The following is a 6,000-nucleotide window of genomic DNA, read 5'->3' on the forward strand; positions in this document are numbered from 1 at the left end:
ATTTTGAGAGCCCGACCTCATCGGCCCTCCAGTTCCAGCACGGTTTAACCTTCTATTCTTCATCAGCTCCACTTCTGTGGCCTTCTCAACCAACGACTGAAAGCGCATGATTCCTAATGGCCTCACCGAGTCCTCGATATCAGGCCTCAGTCCATTAACAAAGCTCTTACACATGTAGCGCTCATCAACATGATCGTTGAAGAATTGAAAATGCTTCGCTAGAGATTCCAACTTGGAAGCAAATTCTGGTACAGACATACCTCCTTGACGGAGTGTCAGAAACTGTGCCTCCCGCTCATCCCGAGCACTAGTTGGAAAATACTTTTCCAAGAACGCAGTCCGAAAAGAGTTCCAGTTGATCTCCTCATGATTAGCTTCCATAATCCCCCTGGTGCCTCACCACCAGTACTCAGCATCACCGAGCAGCAGATAAGTTGTCATGCCCACCTTGGCACCCTCAGCAGTTTGCAATACACCGAATATTTTCTCGATCTCCTGGATCCAGAGATCCGCTTTGTCCGGGTCAGTACCACCCGAGAACTTTGGTGGATCTTGTCTCCTGAAGTCATTCAGGCCTTTGTTCTGGTCCAGTGTCACTTCTCTCTGACGTTGATGCTGATCACGTGCCTCCTCAGCCGCACGCCTCATAACATTATCGTTTGCCTGTGCAGTCACAGCTTGGGCCATAGTGGCCATCATCTCAGCTAATTTGTTACTGTTCACCATGTTCTGTTAAGTTAAACAAACAGTTAGTACTCATCATAAGATAGCATCTAATATAACTATACAATATGATTAAGCAATAACTTCAATCAATTCTAAACGAAAAATCGCTTGCAGACAATCAATTTTCACTCTTTGCAGAGTCACACAACCTAGCACAGAAGACCTATTCCCCAAAGACTCCCGAAAGACTCGACAAGCTCTGATACCACAATGTAACACCCCGATTTCGGTGGCGTCACTTTAGTAACCAAAAGAAACTTAATGCGGAAAAACGTGAATATTTTTTTTTCGATAATAGCAACAGGACTGAAAGAAATAGAACTTGACAACAGAAGATAACAGAACTAATATACAATAATAATTACAGCCCCCGCTGTAAGTAGCAAACCACGTCACGAGTAAACCTCCAGTGACGGGAAGTAAGAAAAGTAACGCCCGTAGGCAATATGTACAAACCAACAGGAAAGGTTAAGTGTCCGCAACACAAACCTTCAAAAATGAGAATGAGTTAGCCCAATCGGCCTAAAACAAGACCTCCTAGCCCAACCAACTCTCTGTGATCCCCGAAGAGGAACCACACAAAAAGCTATAGGCGGGAAACTACCCTGTCCCCAAAGAAAACTATGACGGTCAGAGCTAAGACTCTACTCCTACACTAATCCTATCTCGAGGAGCTCACACCAGCACTCAAAACTATGTGCTAGCATGATCGTCGTCCGAATCTGAATCCAGAACGACCAAGTCTATAAACACTATCCGTCCTCCTCTCGCAACCGCGATGCGCTCCGGTGCTGGCCTCACGGGCTTAGGGCCCGAGACAAGATCATCAATGATAGCAACGGCAGGTGAGCTAGACTATGAAGAAGTCACTCCCACCGGCTCCTCCTCGGAGGGGTCCTCATCATCCGAAGATAACGGTGGTGGCGGTGGTGGTGGTTCTACTCCTGGTCCGCAGTGCACGCCAGGTGGCAAGTTGAAGCTAACAGTGCATCTCCTCAGCACTCCTTCCGTCAAGTGTCCTAAGCAGTCGACACGATCCTCCATGATCCTCCCCGAGTACGTCGCTCGATGGCTAGCGGGGTCGACCACCCACGCGCCGGGGTCATCCTGATCTATCATCTCATATCTAGTCCCCCCCGAAGGGTGGACCATCGTGAACCAATCCGCTAAAGACATCTGACAAAGGGCGTAGTCCGCCAAAACACACACAGAAGACGCGAGGGTCAACTCCAAAGAATTATGTAAATAATAATCCCAATAGGTACAGATAAGAGACAGCCGCTTAGGCTTATAAGTTAAAGATAGCATCCTAGGGTTGCATATTCCACAATGAATATAAACGACAGTAATAACAAATAGCATGCGTCAAATAGGATTAACAAGTATCAAACACACTCAGCAACTAAGTCAGTATGCATGTTACATGAAATGCAAATGCCGGTTAACCCAGTTAACCAAATGCATTCCGGAAGGATGGACATCAACGGATCAGCCCTAGCACCAGCCACGGTGGGACCATTTCGGCCCGCGTGCCTCTTACACCACACAAGGTAGCCAGATCAGCATAAAACCCGAAGGCCTGCCATTTCGGTCTGCTACTAAGAATCACCGCAGTGTTCTTACGCAGAAATCCGGGTCTTATGACCATTTTGGAATCCACCGAGGTCCGAAGTCCGTCTCGTGTTAATACCTCAAAATGTGTGCATGAATGCAAAGTGTGCAAAGTGATTAGTCAAACAACGTCTCCGACCTCACTCGACACTTCGCCACGTGTTCTAACTATCTTATTGTCTCTAAAAGAATACCCTAAGGTAAAAGTCGATTCTGCGACAAAATACAATTAATCATAAAAAGAGTGCAATTACTCACGATAACTCTTCGAGTCATCAATGCTCTCACGAAGTCTCACGCTTCAGTGAAGTCTTACACAATCACGAAGTCTCACGCTTCAGTGAAGTTTTATGCTCTCACGAGGTCTCACGCCTCAGTGAATTTACACACTTGCACGAAGTCTCACGCTTCAGTGAAGTTCCATGCTATTCACGAGGTCTCACGCCTCAGTGAAGATCCATACTTTTCACGAGGTCTCACGCCTCAGTGAAGTTTCACGCATTCACAAGGTCTCACACCTCAGTGAAGCTTCTCGGATCATCCCTTGGATGGCTAAACAAACTGCTCAAAGAGCGAAGGAGTATCAACATACTCAGGACTTAAAATTTCCCTAAAGCTTGGATTCGACGACACTTCTCATTTTTCAAAACTAGTATTTCAGAAATATGTGGGTGATGCAACAAGAAATATGTACTATTTTGAAATATATGTGCTTCCAAACAGAGCAATGTACAATACAACAACTACTTATATATTTGAAAGTTCAGTAGGTTTACACATAAGAAGAAGAAACTGCATGGGTTATAGTTAATGGGGGGGGAGATTATGTGTAATATAACTTTGTATCCAAACACATTATACTTCTTTCCATTTGAATAGTGCATATTTGCATTGCCTCTGAAATGCATGGTTTCAAATAAACTGAATCAGATTCTAATACATTCTTTAATTGTATACATAATGGTTTGCAGTATATGCCACTTAGTGGAAGTTATCCAAGTATAAGAACAAGCATACAGAAAAATCAAAAGTCCAATTAAACAAGGAATGACATATGTACCTGATTCTAACTCTAGAATAAGCTACATTAATCAAATGGTCCTATGAAGTAGTACTGTATTTAACCAAATGCAAGTATAAAAGCAAGTAGAATTCTGGCTTTCCCTTTATAATAAGCTACATTATTATAGATCTTATTTTCTTTCTATAACTAAAAGGTACACTTAAATGTCAAGTTTTCCCCACAGAAATCATACATATCAATAGGCTTCATATATCAATAATGCAAACTCAAATGTAGCAGTCACTAACCCGGTTCAGTGTAACCCAGACTTTTAGTAAGAGTATGCAGCATAAAATCCAATCCAATATCAATACAAATACCTAGCATACAAAGTCCCTACTAACAATGCCGTGATCAAGCACCAAATAATAATATCTGAAAAATTTAACCATACAGTGAAGAAAGGGAGATTATACCACTCAAATTCCCAATAATGCGATGAATAGGATCACCAAAAGAGATTATGCGATTCACAGATGCTATCACAGGAAGACCAGCACCTACATTTAAAAACATTACAACCAGATCAGACATGGTTCCTTGATCCATTGACCTTCAATCAAACTAAAACACTCATATCCATTCAATCAAATAATCAAAGAAGCAATGATTTCAATAAACCCTAAAATCAAACTAAAATTGTTCCAAACCCTAGAATCAAATTGAAACCATCTGAATTGGGAGAGTGAGTGAAAGTGAGTGATTGAGAGTGAGTGAGTGATTCAGAGAAAGAGAGATGGGCCAGGAATACCTTTCGTTGGGGAGAGGAACGAGAGACAAACCCTGGATCTGTGAGAGAGTGCGAGAGAGAAAGCGATTGTGATTGTGCGAGACCTTGAAGCTTCGTGCGACTGTGTGAGAGCAAGAAGGAGAGCGAGAGTGAGAGACTGAGCTTCCGTTTTCGTCTTCACGAGCTCACGTTTTCGGGGAATTAGATTTCCCACCCCTCATTTAGAATTGCCACCCCAGCCTTTTTAAAAAAATGTCTGGACTACCCTCCGGGACTTAAACCTCTACACCAGTACAGTTGTTGATGTTTTGAAACCCGTCCGGGAGTTATACGTTCGAATGCTTTACTTACAGTTAAAATAACATGACTTTAGTCCAATTGCAGCAAAAATAACATGACTTTAAAATTGAAAAGTTACATAATCCAATTTAAACAAAATTACAATACATAATCAAAGTTAAGCATTTGAAATGTGAAGCAAAATAACAATACATAATCTAAGTTAAGCATTTCAAAAGTTACACAAATAGTCCTTAATATAGAATTAATAAATAACTAATATTAATCTTTTGTTATGTTTGTGAAGCTTCCAGGTGGAGGTGCACTGTCCTTTGGAAATACCTGTATATTAACATAAATGAATAATTGATATTGAGAACACATGTGTGAAAAGATTCAAATGCTTTATTGTAGATGTGGAAAGATCCATGACTATAAGGTTCGGATCTCTCCAGGACTATAAGGTTCAGACTGGTTGATAATTAAATTTGCCACCCCCCTTTTTAAGACGTCCGAGAGTTTGTTGTACTGGATTAATATGAAACTTCAAGATTCGGACCTCTAAAACCAGATACTGTCACAAAGACAGATACATGAAAATGCAGAGACAATAATATGGGACAAACATACATGGTTACAATATTAGAGCATTGTTTTAATACATGTAGGAAAATATTCAAATGTCAAATCTAATACAACATTACAAACATGAATCATATTATCAATCTTTTGTTATGTCTATGTAATCATTCTTGCTAGGAACATGAGGACCAATCCAAACAGTGTGTTCAACCATAAATCTTTCCAAACGCTCTTCATACGGTCTACACCATTCGGGCTCGGGTTCTACAACGTTGTATTCCCATTGGAGAGCAATTGGCGGCATATGATGTCCAGACACCAACTTCAGCTACATTTAAGAGTATAATAGTAAAATTAGATATATTTCAAACATAAATTGTTTAACGTGACAAGAGAGTGTATTAATAAAATTATCTTAATGATGTTACAGTTTCTGCTACAATTATCTTAATGATGTTACAGTACTCTTATCATATTTATATATAAACTTGGTGTTACTTTATTTTGCGTAGAAACACACATAGTTTCTTATCTTTTATTTGGGCTTGATTCTTGTCTCTTGCTTACTGATTACACATGCAGTAACTTTACTGGTATAAGGATACAAAGGCACATAATCACTACTAAGAACAAGCAAGCAAATTCCAAATGCAAAAGCAAAGTGTGCAGATTAACAATTCAAGGCTATTCCGAATCTTGAAGACCTGAACAATTCCAAATCTTCAAGATTCGGAGTACAAACATACCAAATTCGCACCTCAGAACCCTAAAACCCTGAATTCATCAAACTCATACCCTAATTTCCCCCTAAATTCATGAAACATCAACGGAAATCCCAATATCAACTCATAATTCACCGTATTTCATGAAACATCAACGGTTGAAATACCTAAAATTGAAAATAGTTCGAAGGAACCTTAATCTCAAAAGGAAATCGAATTACCTCAGTGTCGCTTTTGAAACACGGACGATTCTTGGTCGCTTTTGGTCGCGATTCTTGGTCGCTTTT

Source organism: Lotus japonicus, chromosome 5 (genome assembly GCF_012489685.1).
Source record: "Lotus japonicus ecotype B-129 chromosome 5, LjGifu_v1.2".
NCBI classification, from domain to species: Eukaryota; Viridiplantae; Streptophyta; class Magnoliopsida; order Fabales; family Fabaceae; genus Lotus; species Lotus japonicus.